The sequence below is a fragment of the Equus quagga genome, chromosome 6, assembly GCF_021613505.1.
Source record: "Equus quagga isolate Etosha38 chromosome 6, UCLA_HA_Equagga_1.0, whole genome shotgun sequence".
Lineage (NCBI taxonomy): Eukaryota > Metazoa > Chordata > Mammalia > Perissodactyla > Equidae > Equus > Equus quagga.
In genome coordinates this window covers 101,914,111-101,928,538 of record NC_060272.1, presented here as the reverse complement: position 1 = coordinate 101,928,538, position 14,428 = coordinate 101,914,111, and the positions used below count along the sequence as shown (strand labels likewise).

General features: G+C 40.8%; 1 protein-coding gene across 2 annotated transcripts in view; it reads right to left on the bottom strand.

Moving 5' to 3' along the window:
* APBA1 (amyloid beta precursor protein binding family A member 1) overlaps positions 1-2,543 on the bottom strand; it is a 215,687-nt gene extending 213,144 nt beyond the window's left edge. The window contains exon 1 of one of the 2 annotated variants that reach the window (XM_046665141.1): positions 2,471-2,543. The gene's annotated coding sequence lies outside the window, so the exon portion shown is untranslated. Of the gene's footprint in view, positions 1-2,369 lie in introns of both variants that reach the window. The other variant, XM_046665142.1, reaches the window with a different exon arrangement.
* Positions 2,544-14,428: the final 11,885 nt, after the last annotated feature.

Genomic DNA, 14,428 nt, shown 5'->3' with positions numbered 1-14,428 from the left:
TTTAGAAAAGCCAGGCTTTGCATTTAAAAAATTGCCACATTTACATTAGAAAGGAAATCACTAATTCCTGAGTCATCAATTGTGTGTCGTAGAATTCTTCCTTTTCTAAACAGTTGATTTACCTTGGTAATTCCTAATATTCTTAAACTTTCTTGTAAGACCTTTACATTTCTGGATTTTACTTGCTAATATAAAAATGAAAACTTCTTTTTTAAAAAACTGAAACCTCTTAGAATGCCTTTTAAATTCCCTAAGTACTTTTCTCAGAAAGAAATTGGCAGAACTAACAAGAGAGTAAAGAACTAAGATTCGAAATTCATTTTATAAATCTATCCTTAAATCTTGGATGAGATCCAACAACTTCACATTAAAATTTTAGAAGGCTCAAATTGAAGGACATGGGGAAATTCACTTCAAGTTCAGCTTGAAGAGCATCTGGTCTATATATCATCATTAATTAAGAGAAGATAAATGGGAAGAAAACAACCATATGTGGATAGCTATAGTTTTATTATTTTCAATGTAATGACAGTATCATGCAACCTTTGCCAAAACAAAACAAAATTTTTGAGAAAGAAACCTTTGACGCCAACGTGTTGTATATTTACTTGTATAGCCACGACTGCTACTGGCTTTTCAAAGAGGACCGGGGCAGCCAGTTTGGATTCTGACAGCAATGCAGTAGAATTTAAGGTGTTGTGGTTAAAATGCGTTCTAAGCAGGTTAATCTAGTCACACAGCATTTTAATACAGAAGTATCAAGATGTTAAGTGTAAAGGCGTATCCATTCCTACAAATAGCGCAGGAGAAATGTAGGACTAGGAAGTCAAACTGCAGTGGACACACACATGAATATGCTATCTCCCTTCCTATCTCTCTCTACCCAACCCCACACAAGCCGATCTTTATCACACAGAGACAGTTAGACAGCTATAGACTCTGCATGCAATTCTGTGTCCGGGTTCCCACCTGGTGACTTACTGCCAGCCTGACATGTTCCAAATTCCCTACTAGCAGGCTGCATTGGCTAGGAAAGCAGACTTCAGTGACCTGGGACCCCACCACCATGGGTCTCAGAGGATTTCAGTTTGCGAATGATACATGGCACCATCTAGCCATTGTGAAAGCCGGGAGAGTGGATGTCACCAGCAGTGGAAATAAAGTATCCCTTTTCCTAAGGAAAACGCCCTGCCTGTGTGACGATGATCAAAGGGGTACCAAAGATTTCTCAGTACGATCTTTTTCTTCTTTTTAAATGCTCCCCCCACCCCCAATCTCTCTATACACACCTCTGGAGTTCATTTTAGAAGAACCAACATAAAGACCACCCATTCTTCAGTCATAAGGTCTCCAGGGTTTAAATGTGGAAGGAGAAGATCTAGTTGACATTTGAAGTTGTGGGGACGGAGAAATGAAGGTGGCCATTAAAGACCCTTCTTCTTCAGGTTGGACAAGAAATAAACAATAGAAACTGCAGAGTCAGGGCGTGTAAGCCCCTTACAGAACAGGGGCTGAGGAGAGAAGTGTCACAGGATGGAAGCTCCCTTCAAAACCGGGGACACCAGCAAACCACGAAGAGTAACCATTATCCTATTTCCCTGCCATGTGCCCAAAGCTACATGCACACTTCCACATTGCACAGCAAGAGGCCAGAGAAAGGGGAAGTGAGAATGCCTACACCGGGCCATCCACATGCAGGAGCAGAACGGAGACTGCACTCAGAGTTGCAGGGTCAAAATAACAAACACGGTCCCACAGTCAGCGGGTGACAGTAAGTCAGGGCACCAGCAGATCCCTGGGTCTGGAGTGCACCTTGGGGAGCGTGAATGCAATCACACGAGTACACACACACACTTACACACATGGGATTTTACAAATCCGTCCCTACCCCACTGCCTCCCTCCACACTCACACACCAAGTGCATCCTGCCCACCTCATCGTTGCCATCACCACACTTTCTCCTGGAGAGTCAGCCGAGGGATGAGGGATCCTAGCGGGGATTCCTGGAAATGTCATCCCCCAACACCTTCGGTCCGCCACCCCCATCCCTTGGCTGTACCTTTTACACACACACACAGTCTTGCCATGTCTGTCATCAGGCCCGTCTGCTGCCCCCACAGCCCGGCATCTCAGAGCGCACCGGACACCAGGCATCCCTACCCTCAACGCCCTCTTCCCCCGCCCGGTTTGCTCGATGGCTAAAGGCACTGCCCCCTGGATGTCGCCGGCTGTCCCCGCTCGTCGGCACTATTGTTCCATGCAGCCCCTCTTGAGCCCAGGGGCGCCCTTCGGCGAGGACTCGGGCTCCGTCGGGGGTGGCATCAGCTCCACGCACCCCCATTCACCCACCCCTCCCTGGCGGTGGTACCTTGCCTGACAGCTGAGTCCGCGGGCCCGCGGGAGCAGGCGGCGCTAATGACAGCGTTGGTGCCAAGCCTGGGAATAAAGCTCCGCTCCGGCAGCTCCTACCTCCAGCGCCACCATCTTCTCCCGCCGCCGCCGCCGCCGGGACCGCAGCCGCCCTCTCCCAGCTCCGGCTCCGGCTCCGCAGCCGCCGCTCGGGCCCCTCCGGTCCCGCGGCCCCACCCCCTCCTCCCCACCCTCCCGCCCCTCGTGACGCGCGCCGGGGCCGAGCCGCGCCGGCTGGCGAGGGAGGGGGCTCCGGGGCGCGCGCGCGCGCACACGCCGCGCGCTAGTAGCGCCTCTGCCTCCCACGCCCACCCGGGCGCGTGCGCGACGCGCGAGCCCGAAGCAGCGGGACGCTGGGCCCCACCCGCGGTTCGCCGGGGCGCGCCAACCTGGCGTGGTTGGCCGTGCGGGGCGCTGGTGCTTCTCGCCGCCTCTCGCGCCCTGGCTCAAGCAGGCAAGCCCTGGTGTGCGCGGGCCCCGCCTGGGCTCGCGGGCCCCTCCTCCCGCTCCGGGCCGGGCGCCTGGAGCGGCAACTGCGGCTGCATCCCCGAGGGGACCGACGAGGACCTCCACCCTCCTCGATGGAAGTCTAAGGGGGTCCCCAGTTTCCAAAGCAGCAGCTGTGGCCAACCTCTGCGCGCAGGAACAGGCCACGCTGCAGGCCCACGTAGCCGGGCGGCCGCGTGGGCTCCTGCGGTGTGTTCTTGCTTTAGTTACTACCGAGCTTTCCCGCTTCCCAGGCCCCTTAAATGCTGCCGGCACTTCTCAGCCTGGTGGCCGCAGGAATCCTCCAGAAAGGGAGATTCACGGTGTCTCTGGAACGCGCTGCAGTCCTGCGTTTTCGCCGCTAGGGGGAGAGCCTCTCTGGATTGGGCCCGAGCGAAGCCGGCCGCGTTTGCAGCCCTCCAGGGAACTCCTTGGTCCTGCGGGAAAAGCAGAAAGCCTCTGGATTATGATGCTGGGAAATGCTGGACTTGGTTTTGCCACCCGCTTCGCAGTTCTGGGTGATCAGAACTTAAAGTGCATTTGAGCCTAGCTTAGGGCATCAGCACCGGATATGGCTGAGAGGGAAGGATGAGGGGACCTGTGCGGCAGAAGCCGGGTGGCAGGTGCTCTGCGTTAATGAAAAGCAGTGGGCTGGACAGGCCTCGGGAGACCTGGGTTCTGGCGCCAGCCTCACCCGTAATTGGCAGTGTGATATGAGCCGAATCATTCCTCCTCTTCGGGACACAGATTTCTGAGTAATAAGTTATATTTGCACAAAGACTTATAGTTTGCAAAACCCTCTTCCTATACGTATTCTCACCTAGGGAAATAAAGATGAGCCTTGGTTATCCAGATCCCTTGGGAAATGGATCTTTTACCAAACCTTATTTCCATCTTATTTTAAGCACAATGCCTCCAGAAAAATCTGGGGGCGTAGCCTGAAGCATTCTTGAAGTCTTGTGTTTTAGCTGTAAAATTCATAGGAATTTTGCATTCTACTCCACAATGAATCTTTTTTTTTTTTGCTTTCATAAAGAAAACAATAGCTTCTCCCTCCCCCAAAAGATCTTTTAGTAAGATTGAAATATTATATACCAGGAAGATGTATCATGCTGGTCCTGTGGCATTCCATATTTTTTTATTTTTCAGTAAGTATTCAGTATGTATTCCAAGGCATGGTCCTTGTCCCAGAGCTCGCAGTACTCTGGAGGAAACAGCTATTGAACAATCAGACTAATAAGTGCCACTGTGATCACTTCTTAAATCCAGAGGTGCTAAGGGTTCACAGGGAAACCTGATCTAGACTCCAGGATTAAGTAAATTTTCCAAGGAAATGATGCAGCAGAGAGAGACTTCCAGGTAGAGAGCCAGACGGCCAGGCAGAAGCCCGCACAGGTGGGGCTGAAGTGAGAAGGGAGGTGAGAGGGCTGGACAGGCAGCCAGCAGCAGCCGGCACCTGCAGGACCTCATGGGCCATTTTCAGTAAGGATTTCATCTTATGAGCCTTGCAAGGTCACTGAAAGGCTGTAAGAGTTGAGAGCTGGTGACCATGATAACATTTCAGTTCCTGAAAGATGGGGGAGGTAGCTATGTGAACAGCTGATTCATGGAGGGTCAGCGTCCTGGGAAAAGAGACTTTGAGGCCATGACACATCCTTGCCCATGCTACTTGGTGAGTGTTTAGGGTTTTCAGTTTGTACACTCACCGCTCTTTTATATGGTTTTAGTTCATGCCTCTGCTATCACACCCACCAGTTTTGGGGCTTTCAGAGTACCCCTCTGTAGTAGTCTCTATTTTGTTACTTCTAATCTGCTGAGGTTTTAGAACGAAATTAATTTTATTAGAATTTCAGGTTCAGGAAGGGGATACAGATTCTGAATGAGAAGCCCTTTTCTGTGTGTACGCTTGGTGCCATTTGGTTTGTTATCGCAGAGATCTTTGCTTATCTTCTGCTTTTGTGTTGTGTTTCCAGTGAAGCTAACTTCCTTGATGCATGAGTGAGAGACACATTATTGCTTTAATAATAGCTTCCCCTCAAATCTTGCATCACAGGGTTTTTGTGCAGATTAAAGAAAGTGTGTTGAAATTACTCTGCAAAGTATTAAGTGCCATATAAAGGAAAATAATAATTGTCATAATGGCAGCTTAGGGACCTCCAAAACTAATTTACCAAATATTCATATCTGGAAAATTCCCTCCTTCCTCCTCCTCCCACCCTCCCACAAAAACACAGGCGTGCCTATTCCTTATGGACAGTGCGAATCATTGTCTTAAGTACGCATGTTACTCTTTGTGCCTTGGCTGTCAGGAAACTCAAACCCAAATTTGCAGGTCATTGTAGTAAATGTGTGGACCCATATGACATTCATGTCTATGTCTTAGCTTTTCCTTTGGTCTTGTTTTTCTATTCTATACTTTTCCTATGCCTGCTCTATTGGCATTTTCGTAGTTTATTATAGATATTCTTATAAGCCACTTCAAATATTTGTATCCACCTACTTCTTTTAATAAGGGTCAAAACTGCTATTCAGAAGGCAGTATATAAAATACTGGCAACTTGCCAGCCATTGTAGTGAGTGACAATACTATAGACACTGTGCCAAGTCACTTGGGTTTAAATTAAAGCCTTGTCCACCATTGCATGTGGATCAGAAGTCTGTGTGCAGGCCAATTTAGAACCTCATATTAGAGGCAAACTCCTTTGTCTCCCACTGGCTCCTTTAGTATGATCTCTGGAGTCCCAAACTCCATCAGTCTGGCTGTGCCTACAAGTATCTCTCACTGGTATGAGCACTGTTTGGCGCTTGGTAAGAGGGCGGGGATGCATGAACTTTTATTCATTCAGGTTTCTTTTTGTCAGCAAAGACCTGAAGATTCCAGGATTCACTCGATTCATTCAGCCTACACAAGAGTATGACCATGTCTTTCAGCCTTTGGTAGGATTCTAGACAGCCAAACCTGGGCTTCTCTCTGCTGGTAGCAGTAGTTACTTTCCCTTGGTTTCAGGTTCTTTAGTGATTACTTTCTTTCTCTCTCAGTCCTTGTGTTTCAACTTAGGAGCTGAGGTTGTATGTAGGACAAACACTCAACAACCTTCCGGTAATGAGGTTTTACTTGGGGATTTCAGTTCTGCTCACATTTGGTAATCCAGCAACCTTTCCAATCTACAATACTGTCATTTTTTGTCACAACTTTTAAAATGTATGAGCAGGGGCCGGCCCCATGGCCGAGTGGTTAAGTTCGTGCGCTCCACCTCAGCAGCCCCGGGTTTCGCCGGTTGGGATCCTGGGCGAGGTTCGGATCCCGGACGCTGACGTGGCACTGCTCATTAGGCCATGCTGAGGCAGCGTCCCATATAGCACAACCAGAGGGACCACAACTAGAATATACAACTATGCACTGGGGGGCTTTGGGAAGAGAAAAAGTAAAAAGAAGATTGGCAAGAGTTGTTAGCTCAGGTGCCAATCTTTAAAAATAAATAAAATAAAATAAAATGTATGGGCAAAAGTGACAATTATGAAATGTGCGTATCCTAAACTTTAGTACATTTACTTTTATATGTTGCTTCTTATTTCACCAGCTTATTCTCTGGACATAAATTCTGTCCTGGCATCAGAGAGGTCCCCTTGTTTTCCTTTCTATTTCCTGAACAGGTCAGCCTTCCTCCTTTTCTTGAATCACATTCACTGTGCCCTTTAATGATTCCAACCAAAACTTTGTAGTATGACTAAGTTTATCTGATACATTGAAAGACACTCTGGTGCCATATGAACCCCCCTCCATGGCCAATGGCGTGGATCCCACTTCTAGAGGTGGGTCAGTTCTCCCCAAACAGCATGGCCCATTGAGAATAGAGCCAGATCTAGGTACCACAAAGAGCAGGAAATGGACAGAGACAAATGAAAACATCAACTACCTTGTTCATCTCAGGCTTAGTGAAAATTTAGAAACTTTACCTAAATGTACAGTAATAAGGGAATTTGTGTATAGATTGAGATATCTTTACAGTGGTATATTATTGCAGCCATTAAAGACACCACATCCACAGATTTTTTTTTTTCCTAATAACATGAAAAAAAGTTTAAGTTCTCATCTTAACTGAAAAAAATCTGGATACAAAATTATGTAGGCAGTTGATAATAATTGTTAAGAAGTGCACAGAAAAATAGCACATCAAAATGTTAGTAGAGGTCCACTCAAGTAGTAGGGTTATTTTCCTTTTTCTAGGTTTTGGTGGTTTAAAAAAATTTTAACAATGTCCATATGACTTTAACAATTTGAAAAAATAAGATTATTAAAAATGTAGTAAAAACTGACAACATTACCTAACCAGATGCCATAAAAATAACTATAGGGTCATTTTGCATTTCTAAAGCATTTTTTCCAGATTTGATTTATCCTTCCAGGCTTATTTCAAATACCACAGACTTCTAGAAAATGTTGTCAGACTACGTTGCTCTATTTCATGTGCCTTATTGTTAGAGCATTTGTTTGCGGCATCAGCAGCCTTACAGCCTGTATGGATGTCAGGATATAAATAGACCAAAATTGATAAAATTGTTTGCTCATTCCGTTTAACATCTGCTTATACACTTGGTTGTTTTCCCATTTATTTCAGTAGTAAAATACCTGCATATTATGGTCATCTGGTAGGAACACCATAAAATATCAATATATTTAATTCATCCTGCAAACTGGGAACAATTTTACCAGAAGAAAATATGACCGTTTCTGTATAAAATATAATGTTACAACCAGGAGTATATTTCCTCGAAAATAAGAAGCTATGAAATTAAGTGCTCAGCAATTTCAGGAAATGTTTTCTCCCAAAATGTGTTTGCTACAGATTTATATCTTTTTGCCATCTTATTAATAGATAAGTGGTAGTAAACACCAATGGTTTAAAAAAGATATGGAGGATAAAAATATAAAATTGAGAAAATTCTAATAACCAATTCTCTTTTTCTTTTACCAGTTCATAAACCAAGAAATAGGCTATCTTTATTAATTTTTGGCAGGAGACACCTCAGTGCTATTTCTGGAACAGGACTGACATATGGAAGCTTGATTCAAAATCACTGCTCTGTTCTTGTTTTCTGTTAGGTAGTTTGTTTCAGGTACGTTGGGACCGCTCCCCAACTACATCATGAGCCCTTCAAGATTGGTGACCACATGTCCATTATATCCCTCTGTGTTCCCTCCACCAAACACCTAGCATTCAGGAGAGAACCTAGGAAGTGCTCATCAACTATTGTTGGCTGATTGATATATTTACTGACTCTCCTTCCATTTATTACAGGTGGGTCGTTCAAGAAGATTATCAAAGTGATCTGCCTTTAAAATGATTTCTTTTTCTTTTGTTACTGTTTTTATTAGCATTCAATAGCCTTTGAAGAAAAAGTTATAGATATCTCTATTGACTCAAAAATAAGGAGCCCAGGTAAAGCTTTAATAGTAAATAAAATCAATGTCAGCAATTTTATCAGACCTTCATCCTCTCTGCCAGCCAAGGGGCATTCTCCCTCTCTCTCTCTTTCTCTCCGGCTCTGCCTCTGTCTCTGTTTCTGTCTCTCTCTCACACACATACGCACTCCCCCCAACCACCCCAAGGATGAGATCCTGGGAAATTGTATTTAGTTTAAGGCCTGCTTCTTGGGAGTTTTTTCCATATGCTTGCACAATATCAGTGTTCAGGAGGAGCAATAGCAATACAACTAACAGTCATGGGCCTATTGACAATTTCCAGTAGGTTATGCTATCAAAAAGTCACGAAATATTTAGATCTTCATTCCACAAGCTGCATCAAGCTCTTAATATATGGTAGCCACTGTGGTAGGCATTTGAGAGGCCAAGCCAAATATCACAAATATCTCCCCTCGAGGACTTTTCTGCTTTATGAAAGGCAGACGGCCCTATAAACAAGTCATTTCAGTGAAGCGCACTGGCTGTGATAAAACATGTACAGAGGAGGACCTGGCCAAATGGTGTTTCAGTCATCATTGTTTGTTTCGATAAATACTATGTGTTCAGGGAATTAAATCAATTCTCTGTCTTCTAGAAGTCAGGGCTATAGTTAAATGAACAGGGTTTTTTTCCTTAAAAGAAGTTTTGTTTCCTAATTGTAAAAAATATTACAATTACCTAGATTTGATGATTTCCATTTAACCAAAAGGCTTGTGAGTTTCTCCCAGCTAAGAAATGTGTTTTAAAGCACGAAGAGCAGACAGTGCATCTGCCCCCAGAAAAATAATGGACAAAACTTCCGAAAGCTAGAAAGAAAGGACTTAGTGTCTTTGACTTTTTCTGTCAAACAGATAACTGACTTTAAAGAGGGACATTAGTCAGCAAAAACTTTAAAAAGAAACAAAACACTTTCTACTTTTATTTTATTCCTCAGAGAAATATATCCTTCTTCTGCCTTCCATCTCAAACTCATATCTTTTTATTAAATCTGACTGTGGAGATGCTTCTCCGTTAGGTCAGTTTTGCTAGGGATTGAGTTTTGAAAGCACATTTTAATTTCAGCATTCATGCAGCCGAGCACCGCTAAATTGAATGCGCTGTGGTTATGGGAACTGCGGGAACTGAGATGGAACCAAGAAATCTGTTACTGGAGAAGCCTTTCGAGAGCTGACAGATTTTTAAGCCACTCTTAACAAGGTCTGATAGGTTACGGAATAACATGTTCTGGGAGTCAGGAAAGAAGCTTTTTGCCCTTCCTTGCCATTTGGGAATGATTTTCGTCCTCATGCTGCTACAAACCTATCAAAGAAACTGATCTGAAATGGGTCTCAGTGAGCTGGGGAACGTAAATCTGAAACTTGGGCAACAATAAAATGTCTTGCCAAGTGGAGAGGTAGGGTTGTGTTGCTATCATGCTGCTCAGAGCATCAGGTATGCATTTTAATTCTATCTACACAGAACAAAGAATAATCGTTTAGGCTTCTGTATAGTCTGCTAACAAAAAAAATGGTTGAGAGCTTTCAGCTATAAACTCTCTTGATCAATTTTTATCGTAATGTAATAAAAAGTTATTTCCCAAATTCTTCTGTGGATCACTAGTTCTGGGGGAAGATAGTGGTTATTATGTGGAAGAAAAAATGTTCCAGGATCACATAAACCTGGAGAACCCTGGAGTAAACTAAATTTTATTGTTTGTTGTTGTTGTTGTTTTGTTTCATTTTTATTTATTGCAGGGTTTCTATGATGAGCCTTTAATTGTGAATTTCCGGGAGGAGAATAGAGAAGGAAGATCTAAAACATTTAGCGTCCGCTTTGCTAGAAGTCTTTTGAGAGATAGGCAAGACTGTGTTACAACTTTCATGGGCCTCTTCCATCATAAAGAAATACTAAAGATTATATTTTATAACTATGTTGGTATAAAGATGAATATATTAATATTATATAACAATTTTCTTTGACCTAAAAGTTTTGGGTTTTTCTTTTTTTTTTTGCTTTTGAGTTTAAAAGAAATTAAAACATTTTTTTGGGCCCCTAACAGTATTGTGGACACTAGGCATTATACCTACTCTGTCTAATAGGTAAGTCGCCCCTGGGGACAGGGGTTACATAGGAGCAGTGAGTGGCTGCAGTAAACCCACACAGTAGAATGGAGAGGCACAATATGGCATTCCATAAGAGGTTCTGAGAGGGTGGGTTGCAAGATCATTCCTTTCCTTCATGCTATGGTAACTGAAGAAATAAAAGGAGAGTCTTACACACACGTGCTACGGCAAGAAAGCAGACTGTGGCAAATCTCCATGTCATTGATTCTATGTGAACTCTATCCTTTCAGAAACGTTCCCCTAAACTAAAATACTGTATCTATTTTTATGTGTTCAGTGTAAATCTACACAGGGTTAGATACACTAGCTGGAAAAACAGATTCTTAGTTACTCACTTCTACATATGAATCTAACCATCCATTCATACTCAGGGCATCTTTGAGAGTAAAATTTCCACAGCTTAAATTGATGTCACTAACCTTTATTATACAGAAGACTTTCAATTCATGGTTCTATTATTTTGACCCAGTGAACTCAGTGGGCAGAGATAATGAGAGATGAACAGTGTCAATCCTTCCTCGACAAGTAAAGCAGGCGTGAGGAACTGTGGGTAAGGCTCATGACTTGGGCATGATACCAGGTTTGACTTTGTTAGCCACGTTAACCACATCGCCGAAGACTGATGATTCATCTTGAAAGATCCATTAGTAAAAGGGGATTTTCCCTATGGTCTAGAGATGTTCAATCCAGAATAGTAGTAGTTTGTTTTTCTGCTAAGAAGATAATTACTCAAAAATAAATCGCCACTTTCTGGCTCAGGAGCAAAGGTAAATGGATCCCAGAAATGCATCAGGTATTTATGAGAATTTGGTGCGTCATAAATGTGGCATTTCAAATTAGTGAGGAAAAGATGGATTTTTTAGTAAGTGGGATCAGACCAACTGACTGGCCGTTTGTGACAAAATAAATTGGATCTTCATGTCACCCTTTACGTCAAAGTAAATTCCAGGGGTTTCAAAAATAAAAATGTAAAATAACGGAAATGTAAAAATTCTTGAAGAAAACACAAGTGAATATTATTTATAATCTTGGAATGGAGAAGGGCTTTCTAAGCGTGACACAAACCCAGAATTAGAAAATACTGATAAATATAACTACATTAAACTTAAAGAATTTCTATACCAAAACATTAAAAGCAAAGAGTCAAGAAGAAACCCTAGAAAGTTATCCATATAATGTAATAAAGGGCTACATTGCCTGATATAAAAAGAGATCACAAATCAGCAAGAAAAGATAAGCAATTAGAAATACAGACAAAGGACAATAATGGCCAATTCCTAGAAGGAAAACAAATGACCAACAGATCTATCAAAAGATGCTCAACCTCTCTGATAAGAAATACAAAGGAAAACAATGACAATATTTTGCACCTACTATTGGCCAAAACAAAAGAAAACTTGATAATATACTACATTGTTGAAGATGTAAGAAAATAGGCATTTTCATTATACAGTAGTTGTAAGTATAAATAATATTTGGAAAGGCCTGCTTAGCAATTATCTTTGACCTAGAAATTCCATTTCTAGCAATATATCATACAGAAATACTCAAGAGTGATGGGTGTTTATTGGAAAATAGTCAAGCATTCCAAACATTTTTGTGTTGCACAAGTACACAAAGACGTATATATATGCAAAGCAGCATTGTTGATAATAATGAGTTGGTAACCAAAATGACTATCAAGAGGGAAGTGGTTAAATAAATTATAGAATACCAAAAAGGAATATTATAAATCATTAAAACAAATGAGGGGGCCCATGTGTTATTGGAAAGGAAATTTTCTGCAATATACTATTAACTGAACCTTCAAGTTACATACAGTATGTTTAGAGTGATCCCATTATTATTTTTAAAATGCTAGATATTCATCCAAAAATTTTGGAGTAATATTTACCAAACTATAATAGTGATAGTTTACTCTCTCCATCATAAATAGCTATAACACTTGACCTTTTATAACAAGCATTTATTATTCTTGTACTCAGAAAAAGGTTAGTTTAAAAAAAGAGCAAACAACAATTACCATTAAGAAATTTTAGTTGATTTGTATTTTTTCTAAAAATGCTTTTTCCTCCTCAGGCTCAACTAATCATTAGATATCTTATGGCACTGAAATGCCTAGCAAGAGAATTTGTGATTGGTCAACCTTTTCCCATATACCCGACCTCTGTATGGCTTCTAGTGCCAGATGGAATTGGAAATATTGTCACCATCAGCTTAAAAATTCATATAGAATTCCTTTATTAAATTCAGAAACCTGGAATCTATGATGAGCACAAACCATGAGATTTCCCTGCTGCTCCAGACACATCAGTGATTGTTTATGAGTCATATTATATATTATAAAAATATAAACTACTATATTCTCCTTGTAGGACATTTGATAAATATAAAAGAGTTGAAAGAACAAAATTACTCATAACTCCTCCACTCAAAGCAACTACGGTTAGCGTGTACTTTTAAAAATTCTTTTTTCCCTACTTCTTCATTTTTAAAAATATGTGATCATATCGTATAAACAATTTTTCATCTTGCCTCTTCACTTAGCATATTGTATCACATTATTTAAAAAATTCCTCTGTAAACACCATTTTAATGGTGATATGATATTTTATAATTTACCGAATAACCCCCTGCATAGCTTGACATGTAAATTTTTTCCCAATTTTCATTGATGTAAATAATGCTCAGTGAACATCTTATGCATAAAGTCTTCTCTTTTTTTCAGGATTTTCCCTTTAGAGTGATTCCTGGGAGCGGGATTACTATATTGAAGAATGTCAAGACTCTTATACAAATTACTAAATTGCTTATTCTTATTTACACTCCCACCAGTAATGAGAGAGGGTGCCTATTTTACTATACTTTTGCAAATATTTTATATTATTATTAAAAACAAACAAAACCGAAAACAATTTGGTAGGTATCAATTGAAGTCTTATTTTAGTCCGCATTTCCTTGCTATGAAGACTGAATAGTTTTTCTGCTGGGTCTGTTAACCACCTTTTTTCCTTTTGTGAGTGTGTGTTTGTATGCTTGTGGGTGTGTGTGCTGTCTGTCTATATCCTTTACCTATTCATCTACGGGTGTCTTAGTGTCTTTCTTATCAAGTTGCAAGAATTCTTCATATATCAAGGGTATTCGTAAACATTTTTTATTTTGAAATAATCCTAAACTTATAGAAAATTTACAAGTACAGTATAAAGAACAGCAACGTTCATTTTTTTATCGGTGCCATTCCTGCAAGTTTGCCTCCAGTTTGTCGTTTCTCTCTTCACTGTTAGAATTTAGTTTTAATTTTAGACTTAAAATTTGAGTTTACTGGGCATTTTTATCTGAATTGTTTACTCTTTTCTAAGATAATTTTCCCCATTTGAGATATTCAATATTTACTTCCATTTTTGTCAAATTCTTTTAAAATGGTTTGACTTATTTTATACTTATCCTTTTAGTCCATCCAAAAGTATGAGTATCTGAATTGATTTTTCTCAAAATGTTTAATGAGTGTTTCCCAAACAATTTATCAAATAATCTTTCTTTTGTTGTTGGTTTGCAAAGCCCTATTGATCACATATTAAATTTTTATACACAGTAGAGTGTGTTTGGTACATGTGTCTGCCTACTCCTATGTCTATGCTATATGGCTAAAATTATTATAGCTTTAGATAAGTTTGTTCCTCATTGATATAGTCACTTATTTACTTTTCAAACTTTATAATCATTTTGTAAAGAAGATTGTGACTTTAATTGGCATTGAGTTATATGTATAAAATATAATAAACAAATTTATAAAATTTGTTCTCTCCATCGAAGAATGTGACCTCTCTCCTTTTCTATCTTTCAGCAGTTTTGTGGTTTTCTTCACATAGGTCCTTTACATTTCTTAAGATATTAAAATACATTGTGAATAAAATCTTTTTCCATTTTATTTTATTAAGTTTTGTAACTGATTACTGCTGCTATATT